This window comes from Humulus lupulus, chromosome X, assembly GCF_963169125.1.
Source record: "Humulus lupulus chromosome X, drHumLupu1.1, whole genome shotgun sequence".
Lineage (NCBI taxonomy): Eukaryota > Viridiplantae > Streptophyta > Magnoliopsida > Rosales > Cannabaceae > Humulus > Humulus lupulus.
Genome location: NC_084802.1, coordinates 224,672,914 through 224,698,762, shown reverse-complemented (window position 1 = coordinate 224,698,762; position 25,849 = coordinate 224,672,914). Strand labels below are relative to the sequence as shown.

At 36.2% G+C, this 25,849-nt stretch overlaps 1 long non-coding RNA gene across 1 annotated transcript; it reads left to right on the top strand.

The window, feature by feature from the left end:
* Positions 1-2,087: 2,087 nt before the first annotated feature.
* Positions 2,088-4,054, top strand: LOC133803739 (uncharacterized). The gene is made up of 4 exons (XR_009878126.1): positions 2,088-2,328; positions 2,563-2,661; positions 2,744-2,848; positions 3,790-4,054. It is a non-coding gene; the product is annotated as an uncharacterized LOC133803739 (long non-coding RNA).
* Positions 4,055-25,849: the final 21,795 nt, after the last annotated feature.

Below are 25,849 nucleotides of genomic sequence, written 5' to 3'. Positions count from 1 at the left end.
ATATTTCACCATATTTAATATGTTACAATTATACATGCTTCTTCTATTTCAAGCATCTCAAACGTGTGCACCAACGAATGTGAATAATCTATACTCTTTTTATACTCTGTTTGATTATCTTAATGGTCCATTGATTGTGAAGAAAACATAAAAACTAAATTCTTCTTTTGCTCATTTTGGATATAGCATGCTCTCTTTTATGTTAGTAGACTTCCAAATCTTTGAAGTTAGAACCTTCTTTGTTTACTCTATGCAAGTAGGATATGATCTTCTGATCCAAACCAATAGTAATTCAATCTAGAAGTTAGTTGTACCAAACTAGTTTTTTAAGTTGTTGGTCTCGACAGAGTTGTTAATTAGTTGTGGTGCTTAAGTATAGATGACTGTTTGATCTTATATGTGGTATTGTTTTTGTACTAGTGGTAGTAAGGAGTTATTTAAATATTTATAACTTGATTAGTGTACATTAATATAATTAGGAGTGTGCATAACATGGTTCTCTTGTTCTGTTTTTATAAATGTTCCTTGCATATTAAACTACACATTGTGGAATGTGTCCAGTATATAATATAAAACATTCAAAAGCAGCATGCTCAAGTGGTAGATTAAGTAAATCTTGCTGTCTAGGTTATGGAATCTCATTAATTATAAATTAAAATTGTTACTATGTCAAAGGAATTAAAATACACATTGTGGAATGTGTGTTCAATATATAATATAAAATATATGCTCAAGTGGTAGGTTAAGTGTGAGTAAAGGCGTAGTAATTTTGTTTCTTATGTGTATTGTTTAGGCTCCTCCAGTTTATCTACCAGAAAGGAACTTGCCTCCACCTCCTGCATATGTGATGAACAACCTGGTGACTGAAACCAATATGTATCAACACCATCCACCCCAGAAATTAATTGAAGAATATCCAGAATGACCTGGCCAACCCGAATATCCATTTCCTCTTTAATTCATTACTTCTTTAATATATTATTTTCTTTTTTAATTCATGCAAGTGTGTTGTTGTTATATGTCCAATAGTATAATAGTATTGGCTATCATTTGGGTCATGTTTTTTTTTCTTCTGAGTTCAGGCATAGTTGCTCAAAGTTTGAGATCTTTAGGTTTTGCTTAGACTAACCACTATCATCAATAATTAGTTCTAGTAAAGAGTGTACTGATCAAAGAAAAGCATTAATCATAATATTGAAAAATACATAACATATAAAAATATATTGGTCCACCGATCAAGCAAAAATGAAATGAGATTGATATGGTCTGTTATGTTTGGTTCTTGTGGGCTTCTTACTTAGGGATAGTTCAAAAGTGTTCTTCTTCTTTGTATTTTTTTTATCTGAAAGCATGCTGTATAAACTTTATTGCATGGCCCTCTCTTGATGATGCCTTGTCTTCTGTTTTTATAAGTATTTTTTCTTTGTAACAAAAGCTGTCTTTGAGTTGTTCCTTGAGTCACCGCCATGTGCATATTGTTCAATACATTCAGTGACTTGAAGGTATGTCCTTGTTTGACTTCAGTTGATTAGTGAATAATATTGTGATCAACAAGTTGCTTGAAACTAATCTACAAGAGCTATTGCTGTTCTTTTACTTTTAGCTGTTGCTCTTCTTTGTGTGTACAAACTTTGTGTTGTGTATGTTACAGCTGGTTCAGCAATTGCGTATCAGGAATTTCCTTAGCAATTAACCTGCTCTTTATATGTAGAATGGTGTTTAATGGTACATGCAGTTCTCTTGTCTGAAGTTTTGGTCATTTGTTTCTATGTTTTCTGCCTTTGCAATAGCAATTGAATCTATTATGTGCAAGATTTATAGTTTGCCACCTATTATGTGCCACAGATTACTGTTTAACAAGTCCTAGAAGCTTAAAGAACACTATGCAATACAGTACTACAGAAAATATGTTTCTTATTGCAAAGTTTTAATATTGATATTTCTTTCCATGCTTATTTTTGCATGACTAGAGCTAATTTTCAGATTAAGCATGCCGGTTTGGTGAACTAGGGATTATTGCTTCAGTACAGGTTCATCACAGCTCTCTGTTGCACTCTAGTAACATACTGTAACATTTAAGGTTGAGTTTTGAATTAAATGTTGGTTTCTGTGTGTGATACTAGATATGCATTTTTTTTTTAAGAAACTACATAATTTAACAATGAAGTGTAGATAATCACTACAACAAAGTGAAGTAATTGTCACTTAAGGTTCTTATTTTAATACTTTTCCATAAAACTTGTGTAGAATTTGGAAATATCTTGTCTTGAAAAGAATTTGGATATGAGACTCGGTGTAGTCACCAAAGAAACTAAACCTGGTCTAACTGTAAGTCTTCTATATATCATATTAACTGAAAATCTAGCTTTCTAGAGACTACAGAGATATTGATTACTGCTAAATTATTCATGCTATATTATAGGAAGATGACATGCTATTTAATTTTTTACAGTAACCTTGTTATTATGAACACTTAGAATCTTGTACAACTGGGATATCTAACTGAAACTAATCTAGATTTCTGATGTTTTGACAATACTAATTAACTAAAAGCTTCTGCAGCAATACCTGCTAGGCTGTGTGTTTTGCTTTAATGGGCATTGGCAGCTCATTTCATGCTCAAGAAACTGCTGTGAGTGGGCAATTGGAGAGTCGAGTGTGGTAAATACTGTTCTTTTCCTGTGTACTGTGTTATGTTTGTTTCTTGCCACGTTAATGCTCTTGTCTCTTATCATTTGCCCAGGGTTGTTGAGATCATCTGCACTTTGGTCAGGAAATTATCTCCTAATCCTAATAGTGCTGCTATAATGGCCATGGGTGTTAACATCTTGGCAAAGAGATTGAAATGGTAAGCTAATCCATATTGCATTTTTTTTTATACTTTTGAGTATAAACTTATATATGGCTCTTTCCACCAGCACGTTTCTTATGAGAAGATTTTGTATTCTTCTCTGTATCAATTTGTATGCTGACTTGAAAAGTAAAATAAAAAAATTGTATAATTGTGTAATGACCTCTATCGTTATGCTTTTTCTTTCTTTCTTTTTCAACTATCCTTTGTTTATTGATATTTATTTTATTCTTCACTTTATGCCATCTGAAATTTGTACTTATTTTGTTAATTTAGTTGTGCATTGCTTACATTGATACCATTTTGGTAAATATGCAGGAAGGATGCTTTCTCTTCAATCTTGTGATATTTGTGATTGTAGAGTTATTTTGACTGGATTTGGGTAGTATTCGGTGCTTTGCTTTTGTTGTGTTATTATTGTGATTGTTTCTTTTTTAAAGATCACATGAATGTTTTTGTTCATCCTGGTTTTTTCTTCACCCTGTTGAGGACATTTATTTGTTTCCTTTTTTATTGCAGTTCCCATAGTATCTTTTATTTGATAATTTCTCTAGTCCAATAACCAATTTCATGAACCTTAATATTGCTGTCTTATTGGGTGTTCAGTGTATTATTATGCAGGATTCAATGTTAATTTGTTACTGGATGTTCCTTGCCAGTTTTATTTTCATGTTATCTTATCCTGTCTACGTATCTATATGATCAATTTCTTGATGCATATGTCCAAACTTAATCTAATATGTTGAAAAAATAATTTCTTTAAGTTCTTACTTGATTATGAGATTGGATTCATAGTTGAGTTGCTCATTTTAGTTTGAAACTTTATGAAGTTAAGAATAAGTTTTATACAACAATGCTTATGGTTTAAGACAATTAAAAAAAAAACTGCACTCTATATGTTTTATATATTTCTCTAAAATGGTTGGATCCTTTTTCAGATTGGGGCTCTTGATTGAGTTTCTATCCCATGCTGCCATTGTTGGGTTCATGGGAGGAGCTGCCATTACAATTTCCCTTCAGCAGCTCAAAGGATTGCTTGGCATAAAAAAGAATTTCACAAAGAAGACTGATATTGTCTCTGTTTTGCGCTCAGTGTTTAATTCAACCCACCATGTTGTAATATGATTTCTTAAGCCTAGACTAGTAGACTAAATATTGTAATTACATTTGAGTAATTAATAAAAATCTATTTATGTTACCTTATTTGGCTTCAACTTTCATTTTTGTTTTCCTAGTTTTGTGTAAGTAAAAAAAGATTATGTTTCTCTAAGCTAATATAACACATGTGTTATACTAAAGTGTATTATAACACAAATAATGTGTTATACTAAACTATAGTATAACACAAAAAATGTGTTATACTAAAGTGTAGTATAACACAAAAAAAGTTATACTAAAGTGTAGTATAACACAAATTTATAAGTATTGAAATGTGTTATATAATCGACTATAAATAACATAATTAAACATTTATCTATTTATTAAAATAACACAGAAATTGTGTTATCGTTGACAGTATAATAACACATCTGTATAACAATGATAAAGTGTTATGTAAAGTACCCTGACCTACGATAACATAGTCGGTCTTAACACATCAAAAAGTGTTATGGTATGTTTTGATAACACATTTTCGGTGTTATTAAAAGCATTTTTTTCTTGTAGTGTGTGTGATTAGGGCTTGGCCCAATTGTTGATTATAAATATGAATAGGACTCGGCCCTTGAGAATGAACGTGAATTAGGTTATGCTTGAATGCTCTATATCTCTATAATTTTTTAATGAATGCTTGCCTTGTTTGCATAGGTAGGGCTCGACCCCGTTAAGGAACATGGTTATTGCTGTGTTTGTGTTTGATTGGTTAAGATAGCATGGTTTATATGTATGCATACTTGTATTGTCTGAAGTGTCCTTATCTGTATTTGTATTCTGACTATCTAGTTATCTGAATGTCTAATTAAAGCCTTGACTTATTAGTCAAGGGCGGCAATAACGCCCTGCGCTGGTCAAGAGGCTTAGGCCCAATTAAGGACGTACTATTACGTTGGCCAACCCTATGGTCATCGGAAAACAAAGCGCTTGGCTAGCTCTATGGCTAGTTACTTAGAGCTAAGGGCAAGGGCCCCAAGTGACTCTATGGTCACATAGCTAGGGCATAGAGCCCCAGGTTGACTCTATGGTCATCTATTCAGGGCAGCGGACCCCAGAATGATCCAATGATCAATCATCTGTATTTGTATGCATGCATGAGTAGGTTATTACTGTTGGACATGCTAGATATGTATTTGGAATCTGTATTTACTGTTCATGCACATGTTTAAGTTTTCTTGCTGAGCATTGATTCACGGGTGCTATGTGGTGCAGGTAAGGGGAAAATGAAAGCTAGACCAGCCGTAGTTGGAGTGCTTTGGTGGCGGCGTGTACATATGCGGTTGCTCGTCCACCACGACCGAGGATATTTCAGAGGAACTAGGGTTGTATCCCTTAGTTTGCCACTTAGGCTAGCTGGTTGTAACTTTTGATTTTTATATACCCTTTTAAACATCTGTTTTTTAACATTTTGGGATCCCATGTATGTATTAAACGTTTAAATAAAAAGTCAACAGTTCTTTTGACCAAAAATTTTAACCCTAACCCTTGACATTAACCCTAATTATATGTTTATAACCAAATGACTTAATTAGCAAGTCTGACACTATTTAAAGTTCACAGTGTAACCGTCTTGGACTAGGAGGACATTACAATGAAAGTTGTGTTAATTTTTTTGCAATAGTGTATGTATTTCTCACATTGAAAAACTGACACATAAACTACATGTTTAAATAAGGGATAGTTAATTAATGACTCATATGGGAATCAGATTCCCCTTTGACATATATACATATATATATTTATATGCGTCGAGGTTGATACTTAGTTTTCATTCATTATTGATATACATATATCGTACATAATTTGTTTTCATTATTTTTGTTTATTGATTTATAAGAAATTATAAATATTCATCTAGTCATTAAATTAAGTATAAACCTAGCTTTTTGGTTTATCTACTAGAGTTCTAACACTACAACAATTAATGTCATTTGCAGCATAAGTATTAGCGGTGGACCCAGTTTGCTTGTATTGTACAGGCTATCAGCAGCAGACTAGGGGTCCGTCGCTAATAATGTGTGATTATTTAAAAAAATAATAATATATATTAGCGGGAGACTTATCATTATTAGCGGCAGATAGTCCATCGCTAATATACCAAATGAAATGTCCGGGAAAGCGATGGGGTTTTTTTTAAAGATTTATTAGCGGCGGATAACCACCTTTATTAGAAATGGACTATCCGCCGCTAATAGTATTAGCAGCGAGTAATCGCTTTTATTAGCGGTGGACAATATTAATAGCGGCAGGCCCCGCTGCTAATAATGCTGAACAGTTTTAATAGTATCATAGCCCTCGTCATTCTCTCTCGTTCTCTTCTCTTCACCTTCACTTCTCTCTCAGGCGCTCTGCTCTCTTCACTTCTCTTCTCTCAGGCGTACTTAGGCGCAAGGCCCGCTTACATTTTTCCTTGAGAAATTTAGTTTTATGTGTTTATGAAAAGGTCAATTAGATTTTATCTTTCTGTTTTAATTTAATAGTATGACATTGCTCTATTTTCTATGTTTATATTACGTTTCAATGTAATGGAGTGAGTTTTGGTTTTGATGTTGTGAAATTCATTGAAGTGTTTTGTGAATGTTTGTGAGCGACATAGTGTGTTGGTTGATGGTTGTATGTATGTACCGAGGCCCTTTTTTTAACCTTTTGTGATTGGTGTTATTACGTATTCCTGCATCATAAATGTGTTTTTTCTTTAATTAAGTTTCTGTTTTAGTTATTTAGATGATACCAGGCACCAGGAATAGTTATTTTTTTTATTTTGCTTTATATTGTAATTAAATTTAACTTTTTCTTGTGAAGTTGGATAATTTCTCTATAATTATATTACTCTCTGTTGAAAAGAAAAAAATATAATTTTGCAAGATTTAGTAGCTTGTATCCTCAACTCCATGTTTTACATAACAAAATTTGTATATTATATTTGGTGAATATGAAACACGCAATTGTATGTATAATGGGTACGTACAGTTTTCATATAATTATGAAAAAAAATTTATAGGGCTTCACTTTAAACTCTACCGATGAGGCTCTCAGTGTTCTCGACCTATGAACAGTTTTCGACGCGATTTTTTTTTATGATTGTGTATATTGTAGCTATTTATGGCATCCTGCAAATTTTCAGAAAATTCCGAATAGTTTACAATAGCAAAAACTAGGTTCAAACATATTGTTGCACGCTTGACTAATTTTTTTTACGTGCGTGGAAAGCAACATGTTTGAACCTAGTTTTCGGTACTGTAAACTATTCAGAATTTTTTGAAAATTTGCAGGATGCTTTAAATAGCTACAATATACATTGTCATAAAAAAAACTACGCCGAAAACTGTTCAGAAGTCGAGAAACAAAAAAAGCCCTACCAGTAAAGCTTAAAACCCTATAAAAAAATTATCTCATATATATTTGACGCTAGCCCAACTTAGTGCGTACTGAGCTATCAAGTTCGTTGTGAACACATAAAACTCTCTCTCTCTCTATGAATATATAAGTATATATATATATATATATATATAATACAAGTAGTTAACGTCAAGTCGTTAACATCTGCATGTTTCATAGATATTAATTTCTCTCTCTTCGTATGGCCACGGCTCAAGAAAAATGTGCTACCGTCCATATAATTAAATATATACAATGTTATCATTATCGTGATCATTTTAATAATTTAATTATTAATTGGACTTATTTCGATTATTTCTGATTGGCGATCGATGATGATCAGATGGGGACGGTGGTGGTAGATATCTGTTCTCTTTAATTATATATATATACATACGGTGATATTTCTCATATGTACGTATTTTGTACATTTCAACATACGTATTTTGTTTTTCTTTTGTGGGTCCAGTTTGAAAAATAACATTTTGGTTTGGTTCGCCGCATAAGCAAGGAATTTTCCGATTGATGAAATTGAATGATGTTCAATTGGCATGATCATTAATATCTTATGGATTATTATAAAAGTGAAATTGTGATACACGGGACGGAATATGGTCTTCACTCTTCAGTGATGAAATGACCTAAATCTTATGCTATATATAACCAGTTCTATATACTAGTAGAAATTACGTGTATCGCACCTTTGCTTAGTTAAAATATCTGTTTATAGTTTAATAAAAATTAATTTACTATTTTTAAAATATATATATAATAAAATTAATTATAGTTCAATAATATATATAAATATTTATATCAATATATAATTTCTACATATATGATATCTAAATACAATTTTTTTTTTTTTTTGATGAATCAGCAAGTATATCATTACTCCAAAACAACTTTTACAACCTATTGGCATCCTTCAAACAGGGGGATCTGATCAACTATACAGTAAATTTCTTTACAAAGTATTAAACCAATCTATGTCTCTTTTAGTTACATTCCTAGGCCACAAGCACATGATTCTATGTTTAACTGCATCCTTAGTTTTGAGCACAGCTGCATCAGTACTTTCCAAAGTGGACAGCCACAATTTACAATTTCTATTGTGCCAAATCTGGTATACAAGAGCTGCAATGACTGTCGAAAACAAATTCTTCTTAAACTTGCTAATCTTAGCCTTTCCTATCCACCGAATTATTCTTGATAATGATGTTGTTCTCATGCTCCAGTTCAGCCACTGTTTAATTTTCTCCAGGCAGTCAGTTGAGTATGGACACTCAAAAAACAAATGGTCTACTGATTCTATGTTTCTATTACAGAGCAAACAATCGGCATTATCTATGACCTGAAAACTGAGTAATCTATCCCTGGTCTTGAGTCTTTTTAGTACAGCTAGCCACATCATGAAGCTATGCTTGGGAATGTTAAGTCTACACCACACCACTTTGCTCCAAAAAACTCTGTCAGTTATAGGACACAGCAGCCTATACCCCTGTGAAGTCGTGTGCTTGTCAAGGGTAAACAGAGAGGTATCAACTAAGGTCTTCATCTTGTCCTTAATTGCCACAAGTTTTGTAACGCTCTACTCCCTTAGAGCCGTTACTAAGTGAATTTTTTTAAGACAAAACAGTGCAATGAACTCGCTAACCGAGGTTTTGAGGCAAAAGTGTGACTAATAAAAGTTAAGGCTGTAATCCTTGAAAATGCGTTGACTCAAGAAAAACTTCTAGTTTTAAACAATTGGGATCCCAAAAATAAGGTTTGAAAACCATTTTCATCTTGAAGTAAGTTTACAGTTGATCAGTTATAAAATCATAGATTATTACAGCCAATTTCAAATAAACCCCCAACCAAAGCAGTCGGGCAGGCCAAACATGTACGCGTCGCTTCATGCTCTCCGTACTCATGGTTGGTTAACTCAGTCTTTGCCCTACCTGCAACACGGAGCACCCGTGAGCCGAAGCCCAGCAAGAAAACTCATGCAGAACATAACATATACAGTTAATACAGTATATCATAACAGATAATCCACAGATAAACAAGTCAATCAATAGACTAAGCAAACACGGCCATGCCGCCCCAGAGCCTTACCAAAGCCCTGGGGTATCGGTTCTCACCGCGAGGATAACTCATGTATCCCTTGGGTCCCACCCTGAATATAGCATCCCATGTGCTAGGTGTTACTTTCGGCCCACGGCCGCCCCGGCCTACGCCGTTCTCGGCACTTGCCGTTCATTTCATCATAATCACACATATAGTACATTCAAAATAATCATTCACACATCATGATTCATTTAAGGTTAAACATTTGCACACAACACAATCTGGGGCCATGCCCTACAATCATCTCATCATGCAACATGCAATATAGGGCCATGCCCGGCAATCACACTATGGGCCCATGCCCTATCCTACGGGTGTTATAGTTTTCTTACCTTAGTTCCAAATGCTTTAAATAGAAAATGACGGCCCCCGAGCACGATCCACTTCCCGAGCACTAGCTTAACACCTAGTCACAACCAAGATAATGGATACCAATAAGATTAATCTCAAATGAGTTTCTAAACCAAGTTCTAGTACTCGGAACGTTGAAATTCACCAAACATTGTAAAAGACTCAACCCCGAGCACCCTAGGTTAAATTCCCAAGCCCAAATTCTCAAAATCCCAAAATTCCTTAAGCGCCGCGGCATGGCCCCCAAACAGAGCCACAAAATGCCCAGAAACAGGTAAGGGCCGCGGCCCTACATGGACCATGCCGCGGCCCGCCCTCCATCCTCAGCACAACTAAGCCTTCAAGGGCCGCGGCCCTCCAAGAACCATGCCGCGGCCCGACCCTTCGAACCCAGAAAAACCCACCATTTTTAAGCTTAAAACCTCACCTTAAGCCATCCCAAAACTCCCAAATCAAAACCAATTAATAATCACAACATTAGGATGGTTTAAACAACACAATTCCACCAAAAATCCAACCTAACACTCACCAAGATCCCAATTCCAAATTTCTGAAATTTCAAACCTAAAACTCAAAACCAACCATGGAAATTCTCAATTTCAACCATCAAACTTTAATTTAAACCTTACCTCAGTTGTAGAATCATTTCCCAAAGGATCCCATGACCTATCTTCAAAGTTTCAAGCCTCAAACTCCACCTTGAACATCAAAATCCATAAACATTCACAACCCAACAAAATCTCATAAATTTAACTTAAGAAAAAGAATTAATTGCTTACCTTTACCCTGATTTGTTCTTGATTAACTCTTGAGCTAAACCTCCAAATCCCACAATCAATTTTCAGAAATTCAAGCTTGATTTCTCCTAAGATTTCTGTGGATTCATGAAAGAAAGAGGAAAGAAAGAAGAAGAAGAGAGGGTGGAGGCTGGGTCGGTTTCTCTAAGTCTCCAAATGGTTTATTTGTTTTGTTTTTATAACTTAAGCTGGTTACCTCAAGGTTCGGGGTACCAAAATATCCCCGAGGCAAAAATGGTAAAATCCCCCAGTATTCTCGCCTAGACATCCTAACCTCAAATATATCTCCAATTATTTATTTTCATAACCCAACATCAAAATACTCCTTGACTCGCTCAAAGTCAAACATAATGCCCCGTTGTGACTTTTCCCCGCTATCCAGCTCTAGGATCGCCTCGTGCCGAAAGTTACACATCACGGATATACCCACATACCACTGTGGTCTCAACAATCATCACATATTAATACAGTTATGCCCAACATGGCCAAAATTACAATTATGCCCTTCTAACACAATCCGGGCCTACATGCATACTAATATACATAGTCATGCGTCTCAAATAATCAAATAGTCACATAACACGCTTTAAATCACAACCATGCATTTAACTCATAAAATCACACATAAATCCCAACATGCCTTCCTGGCACACTAATCAAGGCCCTTAAGCCTTATTAGCAAATTTGGGTCGTTACAACTATCCCCTCCTCATAAAAATTTCGTCCTCGAAATTTATCCAACACATCAGTCAGTACCGCAACTCGGACCATAATTTCCAAGGCCCACCGCCTTTACTTTACTTTCCAATGACACTCTCACAAGAGTAACAATCTTGCCCCTCAAGATTTTGTCTAATAGCCAAGTTCTCGATAGCTCCTCGCTTACACCGCAACCCTGCTGAAGCCTCAGGGTCTGCCTAGACTACAATGACCAATTCATTGTCTTATTCCTGATTCCAGAGATACTCAAAAGTCATCACCTCTACCAGGTGGGATCAACTTGTAGGCCCCGCTGGCCTAACCCTTAGTACAACTTCGGAATTTTATGTTGAATCAAGAGTCAGAACTCTCCCTTCTTTCTCTGAACACCTTACAGGTCCTCGTCTGTTATTGCCCAGAGATGCAACTCTTTCCTTCCGGAGCTTTGTTTCCTCGTAATTTAACAATTTACCAGCTCTTATGCTTTCAAATAGACAGACACTCCTGCCTTAAGAAGTTTCAACGACCTTCTTGGCTTTCCCTCTGAACTAAAGCCAAACTGTAGTATTCACTATCCTTCACCTCTTACCATGTCCTATGTCGTGTTACTTTAACAAGACGCCAGCATTTGCCACCACGGCCAACTCAACAGGGATTACACTTCCCTTAATACCTCAAGTATTCGCCTACTCAGCGCTTAATTCCTTAAGATATCCGATAAGCTTTCAGACTGCCACTACACTTGCAATCAACTGATAATCCCAAATTCCCACTCTGTTCTTTTCGTTCTCTAAATCCATTCCAAAATTTAAAATACTATAGGGTCTCAATTCGATATCATCGATGCTCCATCCTGAAACTAGTTCACTTGACCCAACCACATTAACTCCATCAACTGAGTTAAAACTTTTCATGTCCAAACACCTTACTCAAGGTCTAAAGTGGTCTATTCCCATCATACACTACCACATCACTTAACCCCTCAGGGTCAAAAGGAAAACACTAGATTCTGCCACCTGCTCAACCCTCTCGGTACGACGTACCCTAGGAGGTGGAATGATATCCGTTCAGAATTCTCGTTCATAAACCAAATCTAATCGGATCCTTCATCCATTCCTGGCATCCCAACTTGTACTACCTTAGCAGGGTCCTTCCCTGCTTCAACTCAAGCCAACACTTTGAATTCCATAGATCATTGACACCCACCAGCTAATCATACCTACTAGCGTTACGCTAAACTCAGTCGTCGCCTTGTCCACTCTATTACAGTCTATGGCACTATCCCCTGACTGACACACGCCTCACAGCTAGGAGTTCCGCCTCCAATTATAACTCCCCTCGCTCAATCGAGGATTTCAAACACTGAACATCTGTCCGTTACTTTTCACCACCTCTGTGTCTTCAACGCTATCTCTCTTACTATTACCCAATACTCAAGCACCTTATGATATGCATAACTGTCAACTTAACGTTCTAAGTGTATCAACCAGGTTCATACTTTCGTCTCCCGCAAGGTTCGATCCAACCTCGCGCCAGGCGCGCCTGTGCGTGCCTAATCTGTGATGCACCCCTACAAGTCCATGTCCTCATCATAGATCAAGTCCTTTATGCCATCACTCTTTACTTAATCATAACACACACAAATTCCATCATCGTCCGTAACCAATCAAATCTTACCTTGTCTTCTGAATTTCTTTCTGATTTGACACCACTCAATCCGTCTAACCTCAAGTTTTGCTGTTCTTCTCATCTCTGATGTAGTCGTCTCCGGAGGTGCTTGTGTAATAAATGACGCGCTTACCAGTCTTGTCATGCTTTCAATTCTTCAGACGCTCTTCATTAGCTTCTTTGCGGCTTCAGATCAATTCTTCTCTTACCTGACCTTTCTTCTTGCAGCTGTAATCTGAGAACTCCTGACGACACCCAACTAACACTCCGTAGAACCTTACCTGAGACTCTGTCTTCTGGGTACTAACGTCTTCAGCATAATAATCAGTTGCTCACCATTTCCGTCTGGGAGTAATCCACATGCACTGCTCGTGAGCTTGAAGGGGACTTGCCCACACCGTTCATGCATTCTCTGTCTAAAGAACTTACCTGTGCTACTATAGCTTGAACCATTCCAGAATCTTTGTTACCAACTCCTCACACTCTAGCCGGCGCAAACTAGACCATCCACGAAATGTCTCTATCCTCGGTTTCCAACTGGCAATAACCATGTCATAGACCAACTCTTGGGGACATCGTCCCATCTTGTATCCAACATTGTACTTTTCGTCCTAACCCGACGATACTAGCAATCCTCGCAGTATAACTCTCTGGCTAATCCAAGATCAAATTCCTTCGATTGCTTCATTAGATTTCCTGCCAGCCATAACCGTCCTTTACCTCGTTCCTTATACCAATCCTATCTGTAGTCCAACCTTGAAGTACTCCCAAATATTTCTTTTCATACCCACATAATTTTTCCACTGGTCAGCTCTGTCTCCTTTACGTACTCCAGATGATATCCTCGACAATCCATTTGCCAGAGTTTCTAATTCCTTCTCAATAAGTATTACTGTCTTCGGCCTCTCAAATGGCACCTTTGAGGTAACCTCTCTATGTCCATCTCCCTCTCGGAACATTCTCAACACCGAGCCCTTCCAGTTCGCTACATGTCCAAAGTATAAGCTCGTCAGTTAAATACTCATCCTTGAGGACTCAGCCTCGAACCTCGAATGTATCGATGCATTCCAGTTCTCCATTTCCCGCACCATGGGAAATCCATCCTAACATCCCGAGTCATTCTACGTAGAAGTCATGTCCTCACCTGACCTCCTCTCAGGTGGCATCCTCCTCCTCATGTGCATACCAATTAACCTCCTGGTTCCTGTCGCCATCTCGATAACTACCCTTTTCGATCAGGCTTCTTTCCAATCTCAATCTAGGTGCCCAAGCACTGTCTGGAGTCCTTTTTCCCTCAAAATTGAGAATCCGACCTCGCTGCGTTCTATCAACAAAAGTACCGTCTTATCAGTCAGACTTTCCCCCCCTTTCTTGGCAATCCAGAAGCCACAACACTATCCGGGGTTCTTTCAACTTGATTATCACGAATCTATCTTTACTAATTCCATCAAAGGAAGCACCGCCCTTGCGGCTCTAGCACTCCTGCTCTAATCATCAACCATCAGTTCCTCGAACAACATGGCCCTCTCTGCCATCAACATGCAGACGATAAACTCGTACCTCAGAGCAGCCCAAATACCTTAGACTATTCCCGATCTCACATCCTTAAATGGGTCGTCATCAATTCCAGATACATCCGCCAGTAAAATTCCCGAAATGAATTATCCAATTCACCAAACCCATTATTCTACACTGTTGTTACTCTATCAGTCCAAACCAAACTTATAAGTCCACCAGTCTCCACAGTTCAATTCACGTATTTATAACCTCTAACAATTCATCATCTAGGTTCTTCCCAACCTATTAAGCCAGTACCTCAGCCCGAGTACCAATTCCAGGCATCTCCCTGCCTCAACATTTAACATAACCCTCTAATCAGGATCTCTCATCCTCTTAACCATGGGTGGAATTAACTCTGCTCGTCTATTGATAAATTCCTTGTCAACTCGAACCTTCCTCAACACTAGAGGATAACACCCCATACCCCTTTCATATAGTACCCATATCTGTCCATACCTCACAGTAAACCAACACCGGTAACCTTACTGTTAAAACCTCAAAATTAGCTATTTCCCCCGAGAAATCTGCTGATCACTTATCCCATCTCGACTAACAAACTCCACAGCTTACCCACACACTAGCGACCCTCTGCTGCTGCATCCAGGGATAACTGGAGATCTCCACTCCAACTTATATCTAGAATTCCCCTCTTTAACACAATATTAGGTCCACGAAACCCTTCTAGGAACAACCAACACGAGTTCACCCGTCAAACCGACCAAACTCCTGAACTCTGTGGTTCATACCCTGAACCAAACCACAACTAGATCCAAATATCCACAGGTATAATGCACACACAAGCATATACTAGGTCAAATCCACAATAATATGCATTTAGCTACCAGATTCTATCATCACTAAGTATAACCATACTCATCATGCTTCATACAAGCCAATATACAGATATAACATATGAATTAAATCCAGAAAATTATCCACATACACTCAATATGCGAATCATTATGCCAATATTCATCCATATGCATAATAGTACTATTCAGCATGCATCAATCTCAACATGCAATAATCAAGGGCTCAGCCCAACAGCATCTCCTGCATATGTCAACTCATTTCTCATGCTCCATACAGATAAGCAGGGGAACAGGGCAATCAAACATATATTCAAGCATATTAATCATTCATACCAACCAACCCTGAGTCGAGCTTGTCACTGACAGCGAGCGTACATGTTCGGTCGATCTCCAGAACCAATAAACCTTGGCTCGCTCTGATACCAAGTTGTAACGCCCTACTCCCTTAGAGCCGTTACTAAGTGAATTTTTTTAAGACAAAACAGTGCAATGAACTCGCTAACCGAGGTTTTGAGGCAAAAGTGTGACTAATAAAAGTTAAGGCTGTAATCCTTGAAAATGCGTTGACTCAAGAAAAACTTCTAGTTTTAAACAATTGGGATCCCAAAAATAAGGTTTGAAAACCATTTTCATCTTGAAGTAAGTTTACAGTTGATCAGTTATAAAATCATAGATTATTACAGCCAATTTCAAATAAACCCCCAACCAAAGCAGTCGGGCAGGCCAAACATGTACGCGTCGCTTCATGCTCTCCGTACTCATGGTTGGTTAACTCAGTCTTTGCCCTACCTGCAACACGGAGCACCCGTGAGCCGAAGCCCAGCAAGAAAACTCATGCAGAACATAACATATACAGTTAATACAGTTTATCATAACAGATAATCCACAGATAAACAAGTCAATCAATAGACTAAGCAAACACGGCCATGCCGCCCCAGAGCCTTACCAAAGCCCTGGGGTATCGGTTCTCACCGCGAGGATAACTCATGTATCCCTTGGGTCCCACCCTGAATATAGCATCCCATGTGCTAGGTGTTACTTTCGGCCCACGGCCGCCCCGGCCTACGCCGTTCTCGGCACTTGCCGTTCATTTCATCATAATCACACATATAGTACATTCAAAATAATCATTCACACATCATGATTCATTTAAGGTTAAACATTTGCACACAACACAATCTGGGGCCATGCCCTACAATCATCTCATCATGCAACATGCAATATAGGGCCATGCCCGGCAATCACACTATGGGCCCATGCCCTATCCTACGGGTGTTATAGTTTTCTTACCTTAGTTCCAAATGCTTTAAATAGAAAATGACGGCCCCCGAGCACGATCCACTTCCCGAGCACTAGCTTAACACCTAGTCACAACCAAGATAATGGATACCAATAAGATTAATCTCAAATGAGTTTCTAAACCAAGTTCTAGTACTCGGAACGTTGAAATTCACCAAACATTGTAAAAGACTCAACCCCGAGCACCCTAGGTTAAATTCCCAAGCCCAAATTCTCAAAATCCCAAAATTCCTTAAGCGCCGCGGCATGGCCCCCAAACAGAGCCACAAAATGCCCAGAAACAGGTAAGGGCCGCGGCCCTACATGGACCATGCCGCGGCCCGCCCTCCATCCTCAGCACAACTAAGCCTTCAAGGGCCGCGGCCCTCCAAGAACCATGCCGCGGCCCGACCCTTCGAACCCAGAAAAACCCACCATTTTTAAGCTTAAAACCTCACCTTAAGCCATCCCAAAGCTCCCAAATCAAAACCAATTAATAATCACAACATTAGGATGGTTTAAACAACACAATTCCACCAAAAATCCAACCTAACACTCACCAAGATCCCAATTCCAAATTTCTGAAATTTCAAACCTAAAACTCAAAACCAACCATGGAAATTCTCAATTTCAACCATCAAACTTTAATTTAAACCTTACCTCAGTTGTAGAATCATTTCCCAAAGGATCCCATGACCTATCTTCAAAGTTTCAAGCCTCAAACTCCACCTTGAACATCAAAATCCATAAACATTCACAACCCAACAAAATCTCATAAATTTAACTTAAGAAAAAGAATTAATTGCTTACCTTTACCCTGATTTGTTCTTGATTAACTCTTGAGCTAAACCTCCAAATCCCACAATCAATTTTCAGAAATTCAAGCTTGATTTCTCCTAAGATTTCTGTGGATTCATGAAAGAAAGAGGAAAGAAAGAAGAAGAAGAGAGGGTGGAGGCTGGGTCGGTTTCTCTAAGTCTCCAAATGGTTTATTTGTTTTGTTTTTATAACTTAAGCTGGTTACCTCAAGGTTCGGGGTACCAAAATATCCCCGAGGCAAAAATGGTAAAATCCCCCAGTATTCTCGCCTAGACATCCTAACCTCAAATATATCTCCAATTATTTATTTTCATAACCCAACATCAAAATACTCCTTGACTCGCTCAAAGTCAAACATAATGCCCCGTTGTGACTTTTCCCCGCTATCCAGCTCTAGGATCGCCTCGTGCCGAAAGTTACACATCACGGATATACCCACATACCACTGTGGTCTCAACAATCATCACATATTAATACAGTTATGCCCAACATGGCCAAAATTACAATTATGCCCTTCTAACACAATCCGGGCCTACATGCATACTAATATACATAGTCATGCATCTCAAATAATCAAATAGTCACATAACACGCTTTAAATCATAACCATGCATTTAACTCATAAAATCACACATAAATCCCAACATGCCCTCCTGGCACACTAATCAAGGCCCTTAAGCCTTATTAGCAAATTTGGGTCGTTACAAGTTTCCTCCAGTACTAGCTCCCTTGTACCGTAGCCTTGTAATTCCACCAATCTTCCTGTTTTATATACACATGATGAACCCATTTAACCCACAAGTTATCCTCCTTATTAGCAATAGCCCACACATACTTGCTCATAGCCGCAATATTCCATTCAGAGATACTTTTAAAACCAAGTCCTCCAGAAATTTTAGATTGGCACAAAACTGTCCAAGCAACTGCAGCAGCTCCATTCAAACAGTGATGCCCATTCCATAAGAAGCCTCGGCATATTGATTCTATTTCTCTAACAATTCTCTTGGGCAGTACCAGCACTTGACACCAATATGAGTGAATGGACATCAGTACAGAGTTAATTAGTACCACTCTTCCTGCAAAAGATAAGTTTCTTGTACTCCATGTCTTGATTCGAGCTCTCATTTTCTCCACTAGTACATTGCACTCCGCTGCTGAAATGCATTTAGCACAAATGGGGACACCCAAGTACTTGAAAGGAATCTCACTCTTCCTGAAACCAGATGCATCTAACACTCTCTGAACTTCACTGTCCTGCATATTACTGCAATAAAATGCAGATTTTGAGCAGTTAGGCAGCAGCCCCGAAGTAATAGAAAACAATTTGAGGCCCTGCAACATAAAGTAGATGCTCTTGAAGTCTCCATGACAGAATAGTAGTACATCGTCCGCAAAGCTAAGATGGTTTAGCTTCAATTCGCCACACCGTTCATGGAATTTAAAACCCTGTTTTTGTCCCACTTTTTGCATAATCCTGGAGAGGTATTCCATTCCTAAAACAAAGAGGAGGGGGGACATTGGGTCACCTTGCCTCAGACATAGATATATATTTACATGATATATATCTAAATACAATATTGACATAGATATATATTTACATGACTACATGACATATATATAAAATACAATAATATTTAAAATGAAATTAATAATAGAAACAAAATAAGAATAGAAAAAGTCATAGTATATATGGTAGTATACATGCATCAACTATTTTTAGTTTCTAATGTATGTCACAATGTTTTTCGGTGAATTTAATGAAGAAAAAGAGTTCTAATCACTTAATAAAAAACAAACTATTACACAAATTTATAAAATAAAAAAAATGATGTATGATTTTATTATTTTTAAATAAATATGATTTAATTATTTAAATTATCATAAAATATCTTAAAAATATCATATTTTAATTCTTTAATTAATTAATTTTTGTTTAAATTTATGTTTGTTATAATTTTTTAATTTTACAGTGATTATATATTATATGTTTAATATAATATTAAATTTAAGTTTAATTAAATTTTATTTAAGTTATAAAATATATGCTTTTATTATTTTTAAATAATTATCATTGTAAAATACTTCTAAAATATCTTATTTTAATTTATTTAATTTTATTTACGTTTAAATTAATTTTATAATTTATAATTAAATATAAAAATATTCTGTTAAATATAAGAATATTCTATTAAAATTAATAAAAAATAATAAAAAAATCATTAAAACTAAAAAAAAATTGCTCTCGAATCAAGAAAATTAGTATTATATAGCAAGAAAAGTATTTTTGAAAAGTGAGATTCTGAAATGAAAATCTGAATTTAATGACTAAAAACATGTTTCTGAAAATGTGATTGGTTCAATATCTGTAAACTGTTTTTGAGTTTTAAAAAATTGAATCTGTGATTGGTATTAAATTTGAATGTGTGATTGGTTCAACTGATGTTTTTTTTTGTCATAATTAATGTTGTTTCCAACTAATGAGAGACACTAACTATATTTAGAAATTGACGAGAAATGAAAAGTTTACAATATTATATTTTTATAATAAATACACATTTTTCGTTAGGTAACTCTTCTAAAAATTTGAAAAAATCAAAATTTATGTTTAGAAATATTAATTAACAATTATAAATATGAATTATTGATTTTAATCCAATAATATTAAAGTAATCATTCATATATAGTAATCATTAAAAATACACTCATATATATAAATATATATTATATATACTAACACACACTAACACTAATAAGTCACAGTGAAAAAATTGAAAAATAGAGAAAACAATATTTTGGTGTTTTCAATTATATAGGCAAAAGTTTAAAATCATATTCAAATTTTGTTTTAGGAAACAACTAACCAATCATGAATTATTGTAGGCCCACTTATTTTTAGTTTTTGGAAACATAAAATTTAATCCTAAACACATACCAATCACACCCATGGTGAAGACACTACTTCCCTTCCCTAGTTACAATAATTTAGAAATTGCTGGCGGCCCAGTTGTTCATGGGCTAGACAAATTGGGTTTTAACGAAGTTGAACATTACAAAATCAAACTAAAATTTGAAAATGAATAATTAAATAAAAAAAATCTGATGGCATAGACTGAAAATGGAACTTTTTTTAAGAAGAAAAACGAAGTCTGAAATGGCGTTTTTTTTTTAAATAAATAAACACTACATAAAGTCTAAAAGATCGTTTTTGATATTTAACAAAGTGTACACATACATATAAACGTCAAAGAAACAAAATATAATTGTTTCTTCTGAAACTGTTGGTCCACGAGTCTATAGCTGTTTAAAAAACTGTGGCTGGTCAAAAAGAATAAATATGATAATGTGTAATCAATTAATCAAAATGAGTACGATTTAATGCTCACTTAATTGACATCCTCATTTAAATATATAATAATATTATTAACCGAGAAGAATAAAGAAGAAATCCGGTCCTCCACCTACATGATCACGTTTGTCAGCAACATATTCTTCTTCATGTTTTTTATTTATTTTTTTATTTTTTTGTAGAAGAGCCCAAGAAAATTCAACCCAATCTTCTCAATGTAAACTTGGTCCAATAACTTGAGCCTTGGTCTGGTGCATGGGTATGGACATTGGTGAGGATTACATGGTATGATTTGCGATGGAGACTATACCATCCTAGTTTGATTCGGTCATATCAATCTAAAATGATCGTAAAGAGCAATGGACTGGTGATGAGAGGTCAACTATTCTTGCCAAGGAAGAACTATGTACTGTTGAGGAGATGACAACTATTCTTGCAAAGGAAGACAAGAACATGTGAAAGGGAAGGGCAATAAACATTTCCATGGTGACACACCCAATCCATCCAGAGTAGAAAGTTCATGTTAGAGAAAATGTTATTGCCTCAATGGAAAATAATAACTATTACAAGTCTAAGCTAAAGAATACAAAAGACAAGATAATTATTAAATAAGTTTACAACTCTATTGCAAAAATACAAGTACATTTAGAAATAAGAAGTTGAAATAGAAGAAATCACAACTCTATGACAAAAATTACAAATAAACTAGAAATAGTAAATCAAAGTAGGTAGAAGAAGATACAGCTCTTATAGCAAGAAGAAAAGAAGATGACAAGGTGAACAATAGAAGAAATAATAAACAACAAGAACAATGAAATAGATCACTCTCGCTTACATAACCAAAGTGAAAAGCATTGAGGATCACCAACTTGAACAAGGATTACAATCTTTGTTCAAAAGCTTATTTCATCTATCCCAAGCACTAAAGGATTCTCTCAATATTGGAAATAGCTTTCTGGAATAATTAAGCATTTTGGTGTATTTCTAGCCAAGTGTTCTAGTGAATAGAAATAGTGTATCTTACAAGTGAGCAGTAGGCTCCTATTTATAAAGTTTTGAAACACCATTTGAATTTCAAATTCCACCAACCCCCATTACTATTACTAATCTTTAATTGGATGTTTATGGAATTAAAAATGAGTTTTGGGAGTTACATGAGGTGTTAGAACCGCTCAAGATGGAAAAAAGTAGTTGGAGTTGGCTTCCAGCGTCCCTGGCCGCGACCAGTGGCCTCTATCCCCTAGGCCGCGGCCAGGGGTAATCAGTGGCCGCAGCCATAGGCGATTTCAGCCTCCTAAATTCAGTTTTTCCAAAACGTCCCAAACCATTTCCCACATGATTTTGTAACCTCCATACATCTAATGAGAGTTAAAAAAATGTCTCCAACAACCATATTACATAATGACTCTATGAAATTCAAACACAAATATATAACTCTCAATCTACACCTTATTGGACAATATTTGGGAGTTACAAATTTGTAACTGATTTTGTAACTCCAAAATATGTTACATTTGGACACACTCAATAATATGTTACAAGGTGCGACAAATCATATTTTTTTCACATTATTTAATATAACATTATATTATTTAAAAATAATATAGCATTCCCCCACTTAAATTAAATAATCACTTTTTGTTACACTTATTTAATCAATCAAACATTATATTAAAATATAATATTCCCCCACTTGATTAAATAATTACTCTCTATAGAAACATTTGCATTGGTGCATAAATTAAAATGTCTTTCGACTTGAATTTTACTTTAGTGTAATTATCACAAAGTTTGTTGAAATTTGGGTTGCCGAAGTATTGAACCACTATCCCTTGATAACAAACTGGTGATAATACACACACATTTGCTATGTTCACTTGAGACCTCAATGTATCGTTTTTGCACCGTTAATGACCATGTGCACATTCCATTCATAGAATTTTCTTGAGAATGACTCTCAATTCTCATGAGGAGCAGCACCACCCCTATGTCTATATAGGTAGAACTCTTAAAGTATTTTGTTACCCTAAAATACTTGGCTTTTCAAGACTGAGTTCTATTAAAAAACCCTTTTGGTTCTAACCCTCATTTGGTAACACTCTAGTACTCATATCTCAGATGGGAAAATATTGAGTACTACTACTATTCACTAGTTTGACTTGTTATTACCTATTGAACATAATACTAGTTTGGTTATTAGTATTAAGATAGGTTACCATCAATCGTGAATCTCTTTAGGGACTCTAAGTCCCATCCCTTGAGATGTAGAAATGATTCAATTTGTGTCACTTCTTTTCTCATGTATGTTGTTATCCTCGTTTTCTATCAGGCGCCCGGGTCCGCGTTTTCAGGCCCACGGGCTGGCCAAATGAGTTTGGGCCTAGCCCAGGCCTGTTTGGCAAGAAGTATAATAGATATTGACGGCCTAATTCTGGGCAAGGCCCGAAGGGCGTCCGGGGAGTACTGTTCGGGACGGTCTTCTGGGAAGTGGTATGTTTGGCTTCCGGATAGCAGTCGGGATCAACGTGGGTGATCCCGAAGCCTGGTAAATGGTCCGGGCTCCTGGTAAATGGTCTGGGCCCATGGTAAACGATACGGGATCTCGGAAAACGGAGAGGGACATGGGTAAACGAACCCGGGTCGACTCTCCAAGGTTGGCAGGATAAAGCGTCTGTGACCCTGACTTCGTCACAGGAAGCGTGGGAGTAGTCTCCACTTTTCCCCTGCAAAAAAGGCCACCTCGAGATTGTACGCCGTTGGTTCAGAATTGCGCAGTCACTGGTCTAACCAATCTTGTCTCCTGAATCTGCCTCGTAACTCGAAATACCCAGACCAAAGCTCCAATTTGTCGCATGATAGATATGGTTTGGGCTGGCCTAGTGGGTTCAGATTAATATTTTTCTTTTATGTTTTAATTCTTTGTATTGGGCTTCCGATAGAGGAGCCAGCAGTAGTTATACCTTTATTGGGCTCGGGTCAGCCCGGCCCAAGCCCAGTGCACATGTGAACCTATAAATACATGCAACAGAGCAATGGAGAAGGGATCTCCTTTTGGCGTGTATACAGTTACTCTGGTGAAACTTGTAGAAAACTCCATTGTAAGAAGCTCTCTAAGCTCTAATACAATTGACTCGTGGACTAAGGCTCATTAACGCCCCAACCACATAAAAATCATGCTTACAATTTCTAAACCCTTCTCCCTAATCTCTCTTATCTTTTATTATTCTAGTTTCCAAAAAACTCGGTAAACATATGCATACTTAAACACTCTCATTATTTTATTCAAACTTGTTGCTAGCTATAGTTTTATTAAAATAGTTACACCATTAAAGTAGTGATTTTGACCATAGTCAACACCTCCGCTATTTTATACTTCAATATCCAAGATAAACATTTTCTTGAATAATAATTATAGAAACATCTTTGTTTCTAAAAATTCTCCTTTATGTTTTAAATTGATTCCTTCTTGAATCAAAATATTAAAACAATAACTTTAGACACGAAGCATGTCTAGATTTATCCATTCTATACACATATAGCCAAAGTGACTTAGAATGTGGAATTCCAAGTCACATTTTTAATAGAATGATCAAATTAATCAATCATTATGAAAATAAATTGATTGACTCTGAAGCATCACCCCCACATTTCTCACATAAAGTGAAAATATCACTTTTAAATAGAAATATATTTATTTCTATTAAGTCTTTTATCCTCCAAGATAAATATAAACTTATAATTCCCAAAGTTCATCATGAATCCTTTAAGCCACATGATAAAATCTCAATTGATGAGAAGAGAAATTTCTAAGACTACTGCTCAGGAAGATGAGAAGAGAAATTTCTAAGGGAACTGGGGTGTCTTCGAGGCCAAAGGATGGCCGCCGAAGAGCACCACCGAAAACTATGAGCATCACCAGAATTTGGGAATTTTCCAGATTCAAGTCAGATGTCCAGAAATGAAAAAAGTCGCGTGCAAGGTGTAGGGGACCGTTTAGACCATTTTTAATGACAAAATGTGTTATATTATTTTATAATATAATGTAATATTATATTATATTATAATATAATGTTTTAGATTAAATAAATGTGACAATGAGTGTCACATATTGTAACATATAATAGAGAGTTATAATATTTAGATATATGAGATATATCCAAATAATGTAACATATTTGGTGTTACAAATTTGTAACTTCCAAATATTACCCTTTATTGTGTAAATTTAGTATTACACAATATTGAGATGAATTTCAGAAAGCCATATGTGAAATGGCTGTTAGAGATATGATTTTAACCCCAATAATGTGTTTTGGGGGTTACAAAATCATTTGGGAGGGTTTGGAACCGTTTGGAAAAACAACACATTTTTAAGTGCTGAAAATGGTCAGTGGCCGCGACTTGTGGGGCAGAGAGTAGTGGCCGCGGCCACTAATGTCTCTGACCGCGACCACAGGCCAAAACTGACCATTTCTTTAGTTTTTTCAGTCTTTGTTGAACGGCTCAAAAAACTCAAATAACTCCCAAATCTCATTTTTAATTCCATATTAATCCAATTAAACATTGGTAACAGCCATGGGGGTTGGTGGAATTTGAAATTCAAAGGGTATCTCTAAACTCTATAAATAGGAGCCTATAGCTCACTTGAAAGACACAATATCTTCTATCCATTAGAGCACTTGGCTAGAAACACATTGAGGCTTGATAATTCTAGAAAGCATTTCCTATAATCTGAGAGAGATCCCTTAGTGCTTGAGTTAGGGGGAAATAAGCTTTTGGACAAAGGTTTTAAACCTTGTTCAAGTTGGTGATCCCCAATACTATTCACTTAGGTTGTGTAAGTGAGAGTTTTCTTTGTTTTTGTTCTTACATTTCTTCTATTGCTTTTCTTCTCATTCCTCTTGTTTTATTTACTTGTAATTTTGTTTAGAGTTGTAATCTTCTTTTCTTTTGTCCCAAACATTTTTACTTTACTTGTAATCTTTTGCTTAGAGTTGTATTTTCACTATTCTATTATTCTTCTCTTCTTC